Genomic DNA, 20790 nt, shown 5'->3' with positions numbered 1-20790 from the left:
TCAGTCTCCATCAAAGCCGACCTCTTAGTTCTTCCCTCACTGGCTATTAGCTTCAATTTGCATTATTTTTGGGTGAGAACCTTTTTTGACTTCCGTCCGGGTGGCAGGCATAGGCCCAGGCCCAGACCCACGCCTGTCTCCCACAGCAACAACCACAACCGCAGATATGCTGGCCATAGAGCAAGGTCGTGGCCGGACGGGGTCTGTGAGGGTGAGGGGCTCGCATCATAGCACATTACCATTCATGAAATGCAATTTCGCAGCCAAAGCATACACAAAGCATAGATACAAAGTTCCCACACAAATACGCAATACATACACACGCACGATGTCAAAGGGGTGTGGAAAGCTGGCCCAAGTAAAGTGCCTTTCGATACCTCGCACACGGGACAAACTTGACGAGACACGACTGATGGTAGGCCATGAGTATGTGAAGAGTAGATGCTAGAAAGTTCCAGTGGCTCCTTTACTATAATACTCGGGACTATATGGGCCGCACTCCTTGATAGCTTGGATGTTGCCCCATGTATAGTTCTCCTCGATTACCATTTGACAGAAGGGCATCAACCGCGTCGATCAACCCCCACTGTTGCCATTTTGAGGATTTTCTTCTTGTTTTGCTTCAATGATTTTCAGGCTTGCCACATTAATGTGCGTCCGTCTCCGTATCTGTGTCCTCTGTCCGTATCTATGCGTTTGCGTATGTCTGTGTCTATGTCCGTGTCTGTGCCCGATCTGTGGATGTATTTGTGTTTATTAGGATGTGCGCGCATGTGTGCGTTTGTATTTATATGCATATGGAAATTGCTGAGGCTGTCGTTGTTTCTGTGCTAGTGTTAGTGTTTGTGTGTGTGTGGTGTGGTGTGCGTGTGTGTTGGCCACCCCTCAATTATGTATGCATAAGTATTAGCCCAAAAGCGGTAAAGTTCTGTGCTTTTGCCCCTGCCACCACCACCACCGCCGACACCGACACCACCTCCCAGTCACCATTGCCGTTACCATTCTACCCATCCAAAATGCAGGGCGGCAAGGAGATGGGAAACGAGGGGCAGGATAATAGTGGCTGGCTGGCAGGTCTGTTAATTAGCGTGCCACACAGAGCACAAAATGCGGCAGTGGCAACAAAATTCTGCAAATGCGACCAACTTTGCCCGATAATGAAAATAGAGTTCGTTGTCGTGGTGCAAAGTTCTTGCGCCAAAAAAGCGTTCATCAAAGGTTGCAAATTGTGGCAGGCCTTTTGTCTCGCTTTCACTCCCTCTCACAGGGCTTAACTGGAGTGGTGGGGTGGCATCGAGATACTTTCTGATGCCTGTCATGGACACCTGATTATATAATTACTTTGCGGAGCCGTTCCTGATTCCCACACTCTCTTTCTGTCTCAATCTTGTAAATTATTGACAGTTTTTGGAGCATTTCCCTTCGGCACGCTTCCCTTCTGTTGGGGCAGTAGTATCACCGACGAAACACCCTTCCTTGTCCGCCGACTTCCCCTCATGACGATCGTTGATCATTCCTTTCAACATCCGTCGGATCTGCCACCCTTGTCTGGCATCCAACCAGCGACGGAAGGAAGTGGAGGAAGGCCTCAAATGGTGGAAGGTCTGTCCCTTCAGTGGGGCGGGGAAAGGCAGAGAATATCCAAGGCGAGCCAGGACCTGGTCAACGGAACAGCAGCTGTACGAATGTCTGTGTCTGCTTGTACGAATGGTATGTGGTTTGGCTGGGAAAATGTATAATAAGAAATCAACAGGGCAGGAAACCGTAACGAGGGCCAGAGGTTGGGCCAGAGCCAGAGACAGAGCCACAGACCGACTCACTGTGCCCCACTTAATTTGCTTTAAAGTCCTGTTCAGAAAAGTTGAAAAGCTCTCTCTTCGTTGGCGGAGGAGACAACTGTACCTCTAGTTGAAAATTAAATATAATTGCATAGTTTCAAAATTAGATGACTCGTAACCAGAAGGACTCGAGCACATTCTCTGTTCTCTGCTCTTTTATATACCTTTAGTCAACGAATGGTAATGTCTGCCCTTATGATTTTATGGAAGAACAACAGAATTAAAATAATAAGATATTCTGATGCGCTGCGTGTAGGTAGATTTTACGATAGATCTCCTTTTCAGGCAGTAGAGATCTCTATGGTCTCTCGGAGGGAGCGATACTCAGTGGGTGTCCCCGCAACAGATACAATTACCTTAATTGAAAACTCAATATTCGAGAGACTGACATTTTATTTTTTTTTTAACTGTTATAGCTGCAAAACGCAGTGTAACATGGGTTTCTTTGCATTCCCTTCAGCCGTGGAAAGTGCCACCCATTTTTCCCAATCGCCTTTACAGTGAATGGAAAATGATACTTGATATTTTTTCGTTCGTCTTCCGAATATCGAAGCCGGTGATTGATGGCTTTGAGCCCTGTCCAGCTCGCACACAGGTACCGTATATGTCCTGTCGTTTCTCTTGTCTTCTGTCTGGTGTGTGACGTCCGACGGCTTTTGTCCTGGTCCCTGTCAATTGTTTCCTTATTTATTTGCATGATTGCTCCGCGTCTTGGCAACAACTTTTTGAGTACAACGAACGACTGACATTTGAATATTTTATAAGACCTAAAATCGAATGGCAATCGAAAGAAAAACGAAGAGTCACCGAAAAATGCTGCACGAAAGTTTTTCGCCAAAATAATTTCGACTTTTTCTTGTTGGCTTTTTCGGCTGAAATCGCGCGTAAAACTGTCAAAGAGAATCGTCACAAAAATGGGCCAAAGGTAGGGATCGGGAGTGTATAAATAGAAGGACGTCGCGGGTGGGCTGCTTTGTGACGGGATGGTGAGGCCCCATGGGGAGACAAGTGGGCTTCGGGGGTTTGCCTTAGCACTTATTCAATCAAAATCCAAATATATACACTACAGTACGGTGCAGTACATAAAAAGAGACGGAGACTGAGGGATTGGAGAACTCCTGTCAGACCCACTCTCAGATCCTGTGCGGCAGTCCTGCTTTATCTTGTCACTCCCCATTCCCCCACCACTCACTTCCTTTGGGAACGATTCCCGATTGTCAAATTGTCATTGTTATGCATTAAACGAAAATTGCGCATACGACGCGTGTGTCGCTCTATCCCTTTGTGTTTCTTCTGCATCCTCCTCCTGTCCGCTGCCTGTATTGGCGGAGAAATAAACTGTAAGTCCCATATAAAATGCAACTTTGGCAAATGAAACTGTTTCTTCCTCCCTCCCTCCCCTCGCTCGAATTTCCCCAAACTCGTTTCCTCTGTTCTTTCTTCGCAATCAAAGTGCACGCAATAAAATTTTCTTATTCGTTCTCTTATTCTGTGATGTGATGGCGACCCTCTGGGGGAATTGACTCATGAGGCTCGAGAAAATTCACAAATGAATCGCAACAATATTGAAGCAAGCACTTGCCCCGGCCATCAAATCGTATTAGTAACGAAAATGTTGTGCGCCTTGAGGTCTGTTTGCTTCGCAGAAATCTGCATTGTTTTCTCTTGACTTTATTCGAAGAAGAAAATTCAGTTATATCTATATAATTATCGTATGAAACTCACTTACTATTAAAAGAGCCCTGAGCATTTTCAGCAGAAAAATCACTTTTCTTTTGCCCTTAATGATGGAGTTTGGTCGGGATTGAAATCATTTCTTACAGTTTCTCAACGAAAGTTCCTTAAAGGCTTCCATTATCATATGAAAATATAGCTCTCCTTCGATTTCGATAGTACTTTCAGGGTGTTGCACGCTTCGGTTCGCAGGAATTATCCGGTGCCTCCCACGTGGTTCGCATGTTTCGGAGTCCCCCTGCCTCGCTGTTGGCATACAGCTCACGCACTCGCAACGGCGAACGGGATATGGTATTTGGGATATGGGCAAGAGGTGTGTCCTTGCCAGTTATTGTTATGGCTGCCTGCCCACTGTCGCTGCCTCTGCCACTGCCACTGTCGCTGCCTCTGCCATTGCTGCTATCACAGCCACCTTGCCTCATTCCAGTCCTCGTCTCATAACTCTTCCCGTGCCGCCTCAATCCGTGTCTCGTCCACGTTCCTCGTCTGCGTTCCTCCTCCTCATCCTTCGTTCATCAATCATACGCAACGCTGGCACGTGCAACAGAGCGTAAACGCAGCAACAGAGCGGAAGGCAGTCTAGGGCCTCTGACCCAGGGCAGGCGAAGCGAAGGTTGAGTTGTCCTGACAAGGCAAAGTGTCATAACGGAGCTCTAATGAAGCGTCTCGGTTTTCCCCCTGTCCGTAAGCTGCAGGCTCTGACTGCAATCGCCCACAATTACAAAACTTCAAGCTTCCCCTGCCAAGCCCTCCCAGGAATTGTTGGATCGAGCGGGAAATATATATATAAAGACAAGAGTAGATACAGAACTGAGTGAAGTGCAGTGGAAAGGAGTGACGAGGAGAGAAAATAAGCAGAAGGAATCATTTATTATTAATTATATCACATTTTATCGATATGTGCTATTGGTAGCTATTGGGGCTATTACAAATGTGTTCTTATAAACTATCTTATCTTTGTATTATACCTGCTATGCAAGGATATACGAAACTTCTTATCTGTCCAATGAAGGTGGGCGTGGCGGCGTGGCCTGTCACATTTTGTTTAAAGTTAATATTTACATGCCACACCATCGACCTTCACACCCCACACACGCCCCGTGTGGAGCGCCAGAAGAAAAGTAGCAAAGTAGCAACAAATTCTTGTCATTTGCAGCTGCTGGGAGAGGACGACAAGGCGACAGCGACAGCGACAGGGACAGCATATCAAAAAGGATCAAGAGAGCGACCCAGCGCTATGGGGCGATGGGGACGGGATGAAATGAGACGAGATGAGATGAGCAGAGGCGATGGTATGGCAGCAAGTTTTGCTGGGGGTCGCGTCGGGCAGTGACAACTTCAAGTTCATAAAAGCGCAACTAATGTGCAGGCGGAGAGATACTCACCCTCGAAGCAGCACCAACTACCAGCCGCATCGCAGCACAGCACACCTGACAGCCCTACGAAAACACCCAGCCGAAACCCTCTTCCTGCCACTTTATGGGGCGAAATGTGTTTCCCTTTCATATTTCGTAAACAAAACATCAACGTGAAAACTTTGTACACTCTTGTGAAGGGTATCACAGCGTTGGCCGGCTATGCTATGTCTGACATGCCGATCCGATAAATAATATAAGGATTAACTTAGTCCTCAGGCTGAACACAGTATAATGGTAACATTGAGTGGAATTCAGAAAATCAATCATACCAATGCGATGCGATGCGAAATATCTAAAAGAGTATTCAGACCTTCGGCTTTTAAAGCTAATTTGAACTTCTTGATTCGCCTTCTTCGCACCCCATCACCACCAACCCACTCCTTCTATCCTCTCCAGAATTTATTCTTTCCTCTCGAAATTGTTGTTTTCCTTATGGTTTTGCCCCCTTGCAGACCCCCCCTCCATCCATCCATCGTCAACCTCCCCATTCAGCCCCATTTAGCCATGAGTTCCAATGAGGGAGAAAAGTTTCAAAGAAATCACAGAAAAAAGAAAAGAGTGCAGAACGAAAGAAGTGAAATAAAGAAAATAACTTTTCACATTGACATGTTTGGAGCTAGCCTCCACTCCTCGAACCCCTCCTCCATTGCCGGTCCACCATCAATTTGCGCACCCTTCAACCATTTTGTTTGCCATATTTCTTCCATTTATCTGAGCTCCCCTCCCTACGTTGTCCCATCTGAGTCCTTGGATGTGTATGTGTATGGGTGTGTTTTTTTTTATTTTTCTTGGCGTGGTGTGGTGTGGCTTTGTTGTAATGCATTTTTACGTTAGAAAGCTCAAAGTTTCTTTATATTCGCTTATTGTTTATAAATGGTTGATAAGTGACGCCCCACTCAATATATTGACTCCTACCCGTGCCACAGCCGAGGCCGAAGCCGCAGCTACAGCCAACAACCTTCCTGGCACTTCCTTGTTGCTCCTTCTGTTTGCTGAGTGCCATTGGGGTTCGATTTTGATTTTGAGTTTGATTTTGCAGCGAGTGCCACAGAAGAGCTGTGCAAAGTCCCTCCGACTGTGCAGTGTTGGTTAAGTCTCAATTGTTTTGATATTTGTCCATTTTGAGGCTCTTTTTGTGAGAGTAAGGCTAGACTCAATTTTTATTAGTTTGTTCATTTTATGGGATCTTATCCCACTCGTGTGGCTCTGCCATATCTTGACAAATCTACTCGTGGTATTATGTTTGTAGATCTCCCAAATAAAGTGCTGAGTATGAGTTGTTTTGTTACAGTATTCGAAAGCTATTGGGTTTTTATTATACCAATATTTTGTTCGTTATTTTTACTCCATTGTATTTTGGATTGAAAGTGCTAGTATGTTTCTGGATCAAGATATGGCTGGAGTAGTGTTGCGTTGAGTGTCGAGAGTTTCCGTACCTAAAAACCCCTATTTCATTTAAGTACTCCCATGCTGTTCTATACTGATGATATTTCTCTCTTAAAATACCCGGAACCGGAGTATCGACACTGATTTGATTGCCATTCTCGGGTAAATCGATGGAGCATCCCCACTTCTTCCAAAGTCTTTCGATTCAACCCTTTCAGGTCCTGAAAGTACGAGCATCTTGTAACCAAATCAACCAGTTTTGTGGCTGCGGGAGGGAAATCGCACTGCGGCCACGCCCACTTGGCCATTAAGTGCATTTCAAACTCTCAGTCTCTGATTCCCGCTCATTCTGTGACTCCTCCTAACATTATCTAGATTTTTATGCGAAAAGTTTGTTTCTCCTTTTCTCCTCCTTTTCGAGTGTAGTGAAGTGCAAAAGGGAAACTTCTCCCCCACCTTCCCACCATCCCACCCAGCAGCAGCACCCTGAACTTCGCCCTCCCCGCTCTGTGGTACACTTCGCAGGCAGTGCGTGCCTGCCTGTGCCCTCCACTGGCGGTCTGGCAGTCTGGCACCCTGCAGCATCGACCCACCACAATGTTTAGCTAATTTAACTATGTCTCCGAGTTGGCTGCCAAACAGCAAACTAATGACACTCGCTAAAACCCCGAAAATTGTACGAAGCTCAAGAAAAATTAATTCTGAAAGCAGCTAGGGACTGCTGGTGCTGTCCCGTCCTGTCCTGTCCTGTCCTGTCCTGGATGTGACCCTCTCTAAATGAGGGGTTTGGGTCGCGGTTTCAGCCAACTTTTAATAAACAAAATTACAGAAAAACCAGCGCACGCTCCCCGCCTCGGCCAAAGCGTTTGGCCAAATAAAAAGCGAGATAAACGGCTAAAAGAGGGTCGCTAATTTTTCGCCTTCTCTCAATCCCGACCCCCTCGCCCGCGCCAGCAGAGAATGTTTTCGGTGCAGTGCGGGACAGGGGTCGTCTGGTTGGTCTACTAAGTTATTTTGGCTCATTGCTAGTCCCAGTCCCCTTTATTCCATGCACGTTCCTTGCACCTCTGGGGCCAAATGTACTATTAGCTTGCGCCAGGGCCCTGGCGAGATTTCTAGGATGGTATGGATATAGAAAGCAGAAGTAGATTAAATCGTGGACTTCAAAGTTAATCCCTGGAATATATACTTTCAATACACAGCTTGATTAATATCGTTCCCGTATCCATTTCGGGGGCAGTATGTATCTTTTGTGGAGTACTTTGTCCAGAAGAGAGATTAAAAGAACGAACCCATGAGAGAGACTAAGAACTGAACTGAAATAGTCACTGAGGCAAATATAAGGCCACCTTATAGAACGCTGAAAAGAAATCACTCGCCAGGTAAAGACTGAGGTTCTGGTAAGGAGATTACACCATGATTGCGCAATAAGAGGAAATCTGTTGAAAGAAAACAGCAAAATATAATCAGAGAAGCATCAAAAGAAAATAAGGGGAAAACCGGGAAAGAAGATGGTATGAACAGAACAGCGAAATCGGACTAGCAAAATGTGCAGAGGATTTCAGATCAGAAAACATATCTGATAAAACTAAAGCAAGGTAATTTCGAATAATCTTCTCGAGCGAGTTTCAGTTTAGTGGGCTGTTTTCATTTATTTTATTCTATTGTTCGGCTCGAGATCTATTTGATTCTGATTCCCGTTCCATTTTTGCGATTGCGTCTTTGCTAAGAGATGGACTTATATCTTGTAATGTCATTCAGCTATTAACATAGGGAGAGAAAGGGAATCATTAGCAAAGTAAAGCTTATAGAATTCGTAGGACATTCCGCTGGAAACATCGGCAATCAATTGTCTATAGCTTTAACTCCAAGCCATCTCTATCTCAATTCTTAATTGATTAAATTAAGAGTCTTAATTTAGGCTTAAGTACATTTTGGAAAAGCTTTTAGCTTTAGGAAATCAACGATATCCCAATGAACCTTTGAAAAAAAGTCGCGGAAGAATAGCAGAGCCCTGGACTACCCCAAATTCAAAAGAAGACTAAGAGACAAATCAGTAATATCTGTAATAATTAGAGCCTTTAAAGCCTTTCTTACGGAGAAGCTTAAGTCCCACAAAATCAGCAGAATTCGAGCAGGCGAAAGGGCGAAAGCCCTTAAAGAGCTTCCCGGCCACAACAAAATGTTTACAAAAAGCAGAGCAAACAGTCGAATCGACATTCGAACAGGCCAAAAACGAGGCGAGGCGAGGCGAGGCGAGACGAGGCCAGTCGAGACGAGTCGAGGTCCCAAATGTAATCAGCGAAAATGCGAAATGACAGGCAGCTGGTCAAAATATCAAAATATTTCAGGGACCCACTCCATTCATATCTCTCGCTCCCTGCCTCCCTCTCTCTCTCTCTCTCTCTCTCCCTCTGTCTCTTTCGTTCCAAGTAAGGTGTTTCAGTGGGTGTGAGTTTGTAGAGATAAAATTGTTGGCATCGGGGTCACGTGTAAAGGTCGTAAATATCCAAAAGCACAGACGCATTGAAAGAAGGCCAAATCCCTGACCATTGGCTGGAGGATGGCATAGTGGAGGATGGCGGATGGAGGATGGCGGATAAAGCGGGGATGGCTAATTATGACAGGCCATTTGCATGTTGACTGTTAATCACGATTATGCATAATTAATCCTAATTATGCATAAACACACAAATTAATAGACAAAATATGCATATTGCAGCTGTCGGATCAATTATTCCTCTCTCTCTCTATCTCATGCCATCTCACTCCATCCCCCCCTCTCTCTCTCTCTCTCTCTCGCTCACTATGTCTCTCTAAGGATTGGTCTATGCGCTTGGCCTAAGGAGAGGTCAGAGACAACCTTCAATAACTGATGGCCGCATTTCATGTTTAAAGACCCGAGACCCAAACGGTCGGCACTCACCGGGTGAGGATGAGGAGGACCAACCATAAATGGAGTTATCGTAAAATATGAAACAAGTCCCCAAACAAATCCTTGAACAATGGCCAACAGATAGACACATACAAGGGGGTGGCACGAGCACCGCCAGTGTGGACATGGAGTGGACCGTGCAGGACGTGTTGAAGCAGAAAGGATTCAACGCTCTACTTGCAATTTCCGTTTGCCTCAGCTCGTTTGTACGTTCGCTGTTGTCCGTTTGTCTGTGTGTCCGCTTTAGATCCTATATAACACACACACACACACACATACGAGGAGAAGGACAGACAGAGATAGGGACGGGCACACAAGATATAAACATAAAATAAAATAAATCTTTGTTTAAATACCCGAAGAATGTTTGAAAATATTTTCAAAAACCACACGTACAACGGACATCACACACACACACTCGTACGTACGTACATACATGCATGGGCAATTGCTCTTAAGGATACGGGTCCGGGTCTTTGTCTGGGTCTGGAAATAAAAGGCATCCCATAAATAATATTCAGCATCAAATCCGCTTTAAACGACGTAGCCTCTCGGTCCCTTCTCCATCCAATGGTCTACTGACCAGTGGGTTGGGGTTGGGGTTGGGGTTGGGGTTGGGGTTGGACCCATCGCCAACGCCATCGTCATCGCCAAACATAGATGGGAAGGATATGGATGGTTGGTTCGTTGGTTGCATCGATGGGGGATGGGGGATGGGAGTATGCCATTCGCTAATTTGCAGGAAACTTCCAGTACTAACGTTTTGCGAGACCTCCTTAATCTACTTACTTCAGGCAACAGAGGTGATGTACAGAGTCCCATGCTTAATGCTGACATCGGTGTAAATGTCATCCGCCTGTAAGTCTCCTTGAAAGCCTTTTATGATACAAGCCGTAAGCTCTAATAAATTTGTGGTCATTGAGATCTTCGCTTGATAGATCCATGCTCAGATAGAGACACAGACATATTTCAAGGAGGCTCTAGAATACACGAGCAAGTGATGGGGATAGAAGAGAATCGGAATCGAATTAGGAGTCCACTTATAATAAAATACGTTTGTGTACCAGTGTCGGTTCGAAACATTAGCTCGGAACAGACAGCGGAAGCCGCCCTAGAAATGCAAACGGAAATTCAGCTGCTGCCATGGGGGCATACTCGTGTAACCAGGAGTAAAACAAATCCAGATTTTTGCCAACTTAAATCCGTGTTTATGTCGCTTATTCCCAGCCTTCCAGCGAAATTTCCACCACCTCCTACTGCCACTCCCACTCCCGCTGCCACTCTCATTGCCATTTCCCGCATTTTCTTCTTTTTTTTTTGTTTGTGTGTGTGTGGAGGCGTGACTGTCTGTCTATATGAATGAGCGAGCGCGTTACGCCCTAATAACCTACAAAATAGTTGGCAAACAACTCATCCTATGTGCTAGTATGACGTACCCTCTTGCCGCACATCCAGCCATCCAGCCTCTCCTTCGCCATCGCCCACTCCCACTCCCACTCCTACTCCACATTTTGGGGCACATGACTTGAACTATGCAAAAAGAGTGCAAAAAAATGGAAGAAATCCAAATGGCAGAATGAAAGCGCAAAGCAATGACAGGAGCAGATGCGAACAAAATAGAAATGCTTTCGAATGCTTTAAAGGGAACACAAACATTTTCGAGTACGTACGTACATATCGCTCGACATTTTCCTTATCCCAGGACGCAAAGAAGATGGCCAACAAGATGGCGAACAACTTTGAGTTGACTGAACAAAGTGAATAAGAAAAGAGCTGTATGCAAATCTACTGCTTTCGATACTATATGATGATTCCGACTCCCAAAACTCTCTCCCTCTCTCTCTCTCTTTCTTTCTCATTTTAAATGTTAAATTTTAAATTGGTGATTTGGAGAGTTGGAATAGCATTTCCATGTGTATATATGTTATATATTCTATATGCCACTCTCAATATTTTCTTTATTTATTGCAGCTCTTTATGGCATTATCTTCGATAAGAAAAAACGTCTATAAGCCATTGGTGAGTATAATTAATTATGTTACATTTACATTATTATTTTATATTCCATAAATTTTTAAAGTATAGCCTTGACAGGCGGCAACCCTGTTCAGCGGCAAATAATAGCAGCGAAATAAAATAGTTTAATTTAAAAACCTATCAAATAGCACGTGGCACACTCACTTGCATTTGGCATCGCTTAATTTTTGTTACCGACGATACATTGCATTCATTCCATACTCGAACATTCCATACCTGCCGAAAATATTCAATGAAATCTATTCAGAACATGCACTCCTCACATTCGTATGTACTCGTATATATATATATATATATACATATATATGTATATGTACAAATCCCTCGTCTACCCCTGCCCTGTGCCAGTGCCAGTGCCAGTGCCAGGGACTGGGACTGGGACTGGGCCAGGCAGAGGGCTCGCATACGATACGTACCATACGGTTGAGTGAACCAGCCCGATGTCAGACTGTGAGGAGGAGCATTTGTGAGTGACCCAAATGCGAGGCTGCAGCGCGCTACGATCCGAATCAAAATCAAAAACAGATAACTTCATTTCCAGACGATGGAAAAGGGAGCACGCGTTCCGCTAACGATGGCATGGTTCTAATTGAAAATTCTGCCAGTAAAATTGCCGCTGTCAAGTGTCAAAAAATGCAATTTTCCCTGGCACCGAGTGGCGGATGGTTATGGTGATGGTGTGTATCGCTCAAAGGAGCTGGTATCTATCGGGGGTATGCATTCAAAAAAATATCAAGTTGGCGGGGTGCAGCGGGGTATCAATATCATAAAATGTATAAATCATAAAGTAATTCTGAGCAACAACAAAAAAAACAGGCTGTTGCTGTGAAAGCTTTACGACACTTGGCCATGGGAAATGATGTCAAATTCAAGCTCAGCCAAGCGAAACAGCCAACAACAAGGACCCACGCTAGACTCAGGAGAAGGAGACCTCAAGTAAAAGTAGAGAGTGGCAGTACCATGGCCAGAACGAGAGCCAGAACCGTACCAAGATCCACGGACAGGGGCAGAGCAAGAGCCAGAGCCAGAGACGGAGACGGAGCCAGACCCAGACGAAGTGCAAGTAAAGGAGTCAAGGAGTCAAGAGCCAAGTAAAGTCGGAACGTGCAAATGAAATTTATTGTTATGACTGCAGTTTAAGCCTGACAGAGAGACGAAAAGGGCAAGCGGAACACATACAGAGGACACCAGAGCACACCAGGGCATACCAGAGCACAACAGAGTCCACCGGTGGGAACGAGATGCTCGCATGCCCAAGGATTAAATCGCTTAAGTTAATATTTCTGTTACAAGGCAGATCAACTGGGTCAAAGGCGTTATTCGTTTGGCTCTTTGCCTGCAAAGTCTGCTACGAAAAGGTCCCATTTTCTAGAATACTTTTATTCTGTCTTGATATTTGGTCTGGATAACACGTCTAGATACTCGAAACACTTAGGAGAGATCTCTCCAGCCCGTCCCAGCTTTCAAGTGCTTCCCACTCAAAATTCGCAGACCTTTTAATCGATCGAAAGCTGTGAAAGTAAACAAAACTGTCCTGATTAATAGTTCTTCTAACATGGAAATGTTTCCTATCGATTTGGCTTATCGATTATTCATTCAGCCTTACTCTTTCCTGCGCTTTTCGGCAGCTCTGGCTATGATTAGCCTTCCGTTAATGAACTATCCTTCTGAAAAATTCCTTTACCTTTACCTGTACCTTTTTCTCATCAACTTTCACTCTTTTAGCCATCGGCAATCGTTTGGTTGACGGTTGACGGTACCATTCATCAAAGTTGGAATTTGTGCCTCCTAGGGCCAGTAATCCCCCTCCTCCCAATGCTTCCTGTTGCTCTGTTCGGTTGTTGTTTATTAATCATTCGGGCTCCAGTTTTGCCAGCAATTTTCCTGCCAACTCATGGCAAATAAAATGAAAGTTTCCCGTTGAACTCTTCATCATCGGCTTCAACTTGAAATGGCAAAACTTTCTCTCCCTCCCAGTAGTTGTATGGGCGTTCGTGCAACTCTTCCAAATCCACCATCATCCTACAGTTGCGCCCAAAAGAATACAGAACACACACAAAAAAGAGGCACTCCTTTTTCAAAATCTCATTCATCTACAATTATTCTCTGTGAATTATAAAGTACAAATACGTATGTACATATAATTATAACATTAAATGAGAAGTCTCACAGAGATGGGACCCCGCATGGGCGATCTAGGGTCTATTGTGGTCTGTTGTCGGAATTTTCCCGATTGAGGCATAGTTATAGGTAAGTTAACTAAGGTAACTGAGTATTCTTTATACTCGTAAAAGGCGTATACTCGATGAGACCGTCAGATTCTATTCGAATCCGACTCATGAACTCTTGTTTCCTTTAATTGCCTTTGGAATTCTTTTTGACATTACTATTATTTTTCCCACTGCTGTAGTCTGGTGGCAGCGTGTGCGTGTCTGTGTATCTGTCGGTGTATGTCTGTGCGGAGATGTGTTTGTGTGGAGGCTAGAGGCAGTTTATAGACCTCTCTCTGTGTGTGGGCTAAAAATATAATAAAATTTGCCTTTTGGAAATTAGTTGCACTTTGCTCACGTTTCACTCCGTGGCCGGGGGTTTGGATACCGTTGGGGGCGAGCACGGAGAAATGGTGCCGGGCCAGGCCGTCTTTGTTTGGGGAACAACAAAAAGCAAATACAGATGTGGCTTGCGGAAATTTAATATTGATTGTGTGTGTATGTGTGTCAGTCTCTTTCTCGGTGTATATCTGTGAGCAGAAACGGTTTTGGCTTCAGTAAATTAGAACGATATCACGCCACCCCGCCTCTTCCTCTGCCCGACAGATATCGGCTTAAGCCTTAGTTTTGCGGCTTTTGGTCATATTTACAGCTTACACCTCTCCACCTCCCTGCTTTTTTCAGTTTGGTGTCGCTCTTCGGGAAAGTTAATTAAAATTCTGTGTTGGGAAATCCCCAAAGAGATAACCACTTGGCCTGTGTCTGTAACTGTACCTGTGTCCCTGTCCGCGTCTCTGGCAGTGCATTTTAGATGCTCCATAAGTGCTTCACTTCCACTTCTTTCAGATTTCATTCCTCAGGCTGGCATCCTCTCTAACGGACTTGTGTTTTCTTTCCATTTCGAAGGTTGTTTCCCTTTCAATATCAAATAAAACTACAAGATACAAGATATGTTTCATTTCTCACGCCACACTCAAAGCTCAACTGACGAGCTCCTTGGTGGATAGCAGCCTCCTGCCTGGGGCATACCACGGGTGGGGTGAGCGAGAACTCCACCGCAGTGAAAGATGCAACGGTCTCCATAAGGTCTCCACCATCCATAGAAAACGGAATAGATGATCAGGAAATCGGTTGTAGAATTTCAGGCAGAAGCTATATCTTCCAACAGGCCAAGCAGCTTATCGTATGATTGAGTAGTATTTTGCAAGCCCAGCCTTCCAGAATTTCAACAGTAGAGATAAGAGTACTCGTAATTGTAGTTCCACTAGCATAAACCCACCGAAACACCAAAGAATCCATAAAAATTCGCAGATTATCACAAATTTATTGTGTATTTATTATGAACTATTTCTGTTGCTCCGAACGGTGTAATTTAAAAGCACGAATTTAATGCACGAATGGACTTCAGAAATGGTGCTGGTTCTGCTGGTGTGTCAATTAGTTTCAGGTCAGGTAGCTTCTCTTTTAATAATGCGAAGCACATTATATCTGATTCATGCTTAAATTTGAGTGACATTCTTTGTCTATAGCACCAATCAGCACTTTCGGATGGGCGAGATAAACAAACGAAGCGGATGATATGGGCGACGTATCTGTTGGCTTTGTCTGCCACTTTCTCTGGGAATGTCAATTGCGTACCGTAGCGCTTGCCTCCGCTCCAATTGTCGATGTCGATTGTCGATTCGTTCATCTCGTTCCCTTTTTTAAATTCGATTTTTATAGGACTTTATTGCACTTCTACCATACATACACTACTGGCCAAAATAATAAGTACATCGGTGTCGTGCTAGTTTGTTATGGAATAGCTCGAATGTTTGTAAGTGTATGGATGCCAATTTTTTATATTTGGAAAGATTACAGTCTTGCCAATTATTTAAATCAAAAATTAAAGTGGGGAACCATCTTAATAAAATTCTATTCATACATTTTTGCAGAATGGGCATTTTTGGTCTGGCCAAAATAATAAGTACACTGGTGTCATTTATATATTTGAAAGGATTGGATAAGGATTTGGTCAAAGGATTGTTGTTTTTTATTGAGTTCCTTCATATTTAAGTACATGAGAGTTAAAAAAAAATTCTTTAGATAGGCCGTACTCCTGAAGAAAGGAAGTTTTTCATAAGTCTTCAAAAAGAAAGGAAAATTCTCCGGGAAAATGGCGAAAAGTCTTGGACGATCGGCATTTTTGGTTCAGAATACTTTCAAATCTAAAGTGCTTATTGAAAATCGAGGATGGAAGAAGAAATCTTTACGAACAACGGACACCCGCATCATCAGTCTTGCAAAAAAGGATCAGTTCATGTCTTCCAAGGCCAAATACGCTCAAATTGGGAAAGAAAAATCAAGTCTGATGGTTCGTCGGAGACTTCAATATATAGACCTAATAGGACATATAGTCCGAAAAGTTCCCTTACTCCGAGTAAAAATTTTGAAGATGATGCAAAAAGTCGTTGAAAATCATTTGGCATGGTCTGGGTCAGATGGGTCTTAGAAGTGGAATAATATATTATTGAGAGATGAAACAAAAATAAATCTTTTTCATAATGACTCCAGAAGATGTATACAACGACCCAAAGGCAAAGAATTCGACTTCCGGTACACCATGAAAATGGTTAAGAACGGAGACCGATGTATAGGTATCCGAGGCTATTTTTCTTGGCATGGCGTTGAGCCGGTACATCTCATAACTGATCATGTGATCCAATTCGGGTACAAAAACATATTGACAGTTATTATACAATCTTAAGCTGAGGAAAACATGCCCTTGAGATGGGTCTTTCTACCGGAAAATTACCCAAAGCACACCTCAAAGGTGGTGAAGGCTTGGTTTACGGGAAAAAATGTAAACGTTATGGCTTGGCTAATTCAGTCTCCTGACTTAAACTCATTTTAAAACCTTTGGGGTGACTTAAAACGTCGAATTAGTAAAAATTATTTTCGAAAAGAAAAAGAATTGTGGAGAATTTGTGCAAAAAACGTGGTGTGAGATTCCAGTGGAGACTTGCCCCAAACTTATTGCTAGTATGCCAAGAAGGATGGCCGAAATCATCCAAAATAAGTGTGGCTATATAGGATACTATTAAAAGATTATAAATTATAAGAAAAAAGTGTAAACATTTTGATACGCTTTTAGTTTTTCGCTTTGGAGAATTGCTGTACTTATTATTTTGGCCAGCCCTTATTTATGATTTTAAGGTTTAATCGATCATAAAATATATATTTGAAATGAAAAACGCTTAAGACAAACATTTTTATAGTCTATTGTAGGTTAGAAACCTATAAGTAAATTTGATTTTTTAATTATGTTTATTAGAAAAGTTTTATAGGACGTGAAAGAAAGGTCATAAGCGTGTACTTATTATTTTGGCCAGTAGTGTACATATGTTGATATTGTTTACCGGTCAGAAAGATTCTGTATGCTTAGGCTTGTAATAAAGTAGAGCACTTTAGTGGAACAGTGCAGAGCATTCATATATGACATGTTCCAATGTATCGTGCTCCCTTTCACTGAATCTACAGGAGTTTATTTCTACCAGCTTCAATTTAATGAGGGACATTCATTAGTATCGAAAGCCTCTACTCCGGGATGAGAAATTTCTAGGCCTGCCTTTGGCCTGCACTATCGTTCCAGCGTTTCATTTCAGCGATAATTTCCGATATGTCCTTCAGGCCATTAATGGCCTGTTTTCCCATTTGTAATGAACAGTTGCCCGAACGTAAAATGTAAAATGCAGTTAATAAACTTGTGGCAAGTCAGCGGAACCCTTTTGCATGTGAAGTGCAATTGGGTGTGAGATTTTGGGTGAACCGAAAGATCACGCGAGCTGGCGACCAATCGCCTACCACATCAACGGGAGGAATTAGGTTCCCAATCGTGGTATTTTGGGCGAGGGAATTTAGGATGTTACACATTCTTGAGTGTTGGAAAAAATGGAGAAAGAGAAGAAACCGAAAAGGCAGGAGGCGGTCACTCCGTTAAACATCAAAAGAACGATCAAAGAATACAAGAAAGTATACCAGTCTCGATACAGCGGGCTTCCTACAAAGCTGATGGTCTCATTTGTCTTTTAAATTAATGTTTAATGAGCAATCTGTTTTAAACTAAACAATATCTAATAATTAACCGGATGGTTTGAACTCCAGGGAACTTAATCCATATTTACATTATTTACATCATTATATTGCTATCAACTATCTATTTGGCAGGTCCAGGACGTGGGATCTTTTTAGACCCCTTCGGTTATTATTAGTGTTATCTAGTAGTCCTAGTGCTAAACGATTGTCGTGTCTGCGCTTCTTTTTATTTCCTCTTTTTTCCTTTGACAAGAGGAAGCTTGAGGTCTTTGTGGATGTCAAAGTCAAAGTGTTGTAAGAGTCGTAGACTGATATCGCTGCAGTATTTAAATTTTTGATTTGCTGGATGTTTCCCAGAGCTGCAACGCGTAAGTCCATACTGGCGTTAGCACGGTCTTATTAAGCCGAATTTTATTTTCCAGGCTTAGCTACGAGCGCGGCCCTACAAGCCAGTACATTTTTCTGGTCTTTGCTTTGAGCTGTGCTATTTTTGCTTTTATATGCTGCCTTCATTTAAGCTGCCGGTACAGATGCACTCCCAGGTATTTCTCCATTTCGCCTAATCGGATGGTGGATCCATTGGGTGAAACTGTAGGACAATTTCCTGGTCTCAGCGAGTATGTGACTTACACTGCCTTTTGGGCGTTCACCACTAATCTCCACTTTTTATACCCAATACTCAAAATGAGTATAGGGGTATATTAGATTTGTGGTGAAAATGGATGTGTGTAATGTCCAGAAAGAATCGTTTCCGACCCCATAAAGTATATATATTCTTGATCAGCATCAATCGCTTGAGCCATGTCTGTTTGTCCGTCTGTCCGTCCGTCCGTATGAGCGCCTAGTTCTCAAAGACTATAAGAGCTAGAGCAACGACATTTTGGAACCAAAATTTCACTATTACACGAATATTTCATAATTTCGCCCAACCCCCTTCCGGCCCCGAAAAGTACGAAAATCTGTGGCCACAATATTGAAGATACGAGAAAATTAAAAACGCACAATCATTGAAAATTACCCTATCCATCAGATTGCCGATCGGATTATTTTTTAGCCAAAAGTAAGAAATCAATTTTCAGTCGCAACGCAGCGCTCAGACTGACTTTCTATCTCTCTCGCACGCACCCTTTGTCGTGTCGTTTAATATTAGCCTCGTCTGCCGGAGGAGAGCCATACTGACTAAGTATCGGGTATAAGTGTAGAGTTGCGGTCGCCGCAGCAACTCACAACGTTCCCCCTCGTTTAACCCATCTTCAATGAGACCAAGTTTTTCTTGAAGCAGGTTTGATGATGGTCCTGTCTGTGGGGGCTCTTGATCAGCGAAGTAGCTTGTAACATTTTATATTTTGTATTAATATGTATCCCCGCAAAACTATTAAAGACAAATTTTTCAATATACAATTATCTAAAAGGAGTTGCATTGAAATCTTTAGTTGTTATCCCCTTAACAGATTAGTTCCTTGCAAATACCTTGTACCAAAGCCAAGAGTCAAGTCGAGTTTTGTTATATCTTTTCACTCTTGAACTCATTTTTTGTTTGGCTGTATTGAATTTATTCTAATCGGACCTCCGAGATTGTTTATTGCTGTCAGAGGTACGATCGATCTGCAGAGGAATCAAATGCTTCGGACCCTAATTCTAGCTTTCGTTGGTTTGTTTTTGGGTTGAGCGGTCAGCGTTGACAACAATGACAGCGACAGCGACAGCACCAGTGCCAGTGCCAGTGCCAGCGATAATTAAAAATATTTTTCTGCTGGCGAAATGAAACCGGGACTCGACCTGGCCAACAATGCTAGCCGCACAAAAGACAGGCAGACAGACAGTACGAATTCGGCGCAGTGGGATACTCGCATTCGTTGAATGTCAGGCAAGGGTACAAGGATTGTTGGGGAGGAGACAAAGCAGACAAGTAGAACTGAGATAGAGCATTGAGAGCGGAGAAAAAAAACGCTAGTTATGTTCCAATATTAATTCCTGCACTCCTTCTATCTTAATTCCGCCAAATGACCAATATGCTAGCTGTTTTCGAGCCGCACTGTCCGTTGAGTATCCCTCTCTCTTTTCACCAAGGAATAACCATCCTGAAAGTGGCGCACTTTGATAGATTGTGATGATCCATTGATCTATTTATGTGCCTTAGACGGTATATTTTAAATGTTCGAAAATATCTAGAAAAGTCGGAATACCATTATTTGAATGTTCATGGAACTTGCTTTAGAATGAACTTCGTGGCACGGAAGTATCCTCTCAGACACTATCTTCGTTTTGGGGTTGGTTTTAATTTGAGTGACATGAAGGTGAGTGCACAGAGTGGTTTGCCTGTTGCCTGTTGCCAGATCCGACCAGACCACGCGTCGTAGTGCAAGAACACATGGATCCGTACCTCAGAACACAGCTCCGCGCTACAATGACAGTGCAGGAAGCTTTTAATGCAAGTGGAAGCGGAATCCAGCCAAAGGCAACGTCACTGGGTCGATGGGTTGTTAGGATACTGGGTCGATGTCGATGCTTTCCCTGCCATTCCCTTTGCCTTGACTCGTCCGGTAGGCAAACAGGACAGCAAGGGCAGGCAGAGCAGACGGGACATGGAGATGGAGCAGCCGTCACTCAGTCGAACAAACAACCGAATCCACACACAACCAAACAGATGTAGGAGCCGTCAACTGAATCCAGATGGCGGTGGGCACGGAAGCCCGTCAGGATGGGGCCAGCACCAGTCGTCAATCCACACCCGGAACTGGTTTAATTCACTCGACTATCGGATGCTGGGTTAAGAGTTAAACTCCTTTGTTCAAGCCCCTCTCTCCACATGGCTCGAATGATGTATTGTCGTAGTTGAGTTTATTCTTCAAAGAACTTTAAGTACTACCCTTTTGATACCGTACTCACGAACAGAAACAATAACAGGGACAAGATCTAAAAGATATTAGAAAAACCTATGTTTCTCTGGAGAAAGTTGTATTTAATGGATTTATATTCAAATACATACTGGTCATTCCCTTATGGAATATAAGAGTTTTACAGCAGGATGCAGATTTATGTGCACACTCATATGTGCTGGTGCGTTGGTGTGTGTGCGATTTAATTGCGTCAACGCCATTGCACCACACGGATATGTTTTCGCCACTCGGCACTCGCCAATCGCCACTCGCCTCTTG

At 43.5% G+C, this 20790-nt stretch overlaps 1 protein-coding gene and 1 long non-coding RNA gene across 3 annotated transcripts in view; one reads left to right on the top strand and one right to left on the bottom strand.

The window, feature by feature from the left end:
- Positions 1 to 20790, top strand: part of Ten-a (tenascin accessory) — a 215539-nt gene that overhangs the window by 24499 nt on the left and 170250 nt on the right. For both annotated transcript variants that reach the window (XM_033383679.1, XM_033383678.1), the window contains exon 2: positions 11283 to 11330. The gene's annotated coding sequence lies outside the window, so the exon portion shown is untranslated. The remainder of the gene's footprint in view (positions 1 to 11282; positions 11331 to 20790) is intronic.
- The window catches only part of LOC117184796 (uncharacterized), a 101408-nt gene that overhangs the window by 62718 nt on the left and 17900 nt on the right, over positions 1 to 20790 (bottom strand). The gene's annotated exons all lie outside the window — the stretch shown is intronic.

The sequence above is a fragment of the Drosophila pseudoobscura genome, chromosome X (genome assembly GCF_009870125.1).
Source record: "Drosophila pseudoobscura strain MV-25-SWS-2005 chromosome X, UCI_Dpse_MV25, whole genome shotgun sequence".
NCBI lineage: Eukaryota > Metazoa > Arthropoda > Insecta > Diptera > Drosophilidae > Drosophila > Drosophila pseudoobscura.
Note: the sequence above shows the minus strand (reverse complement) of the source record. Positions and strands in the feature narration are given on the sequence as shown.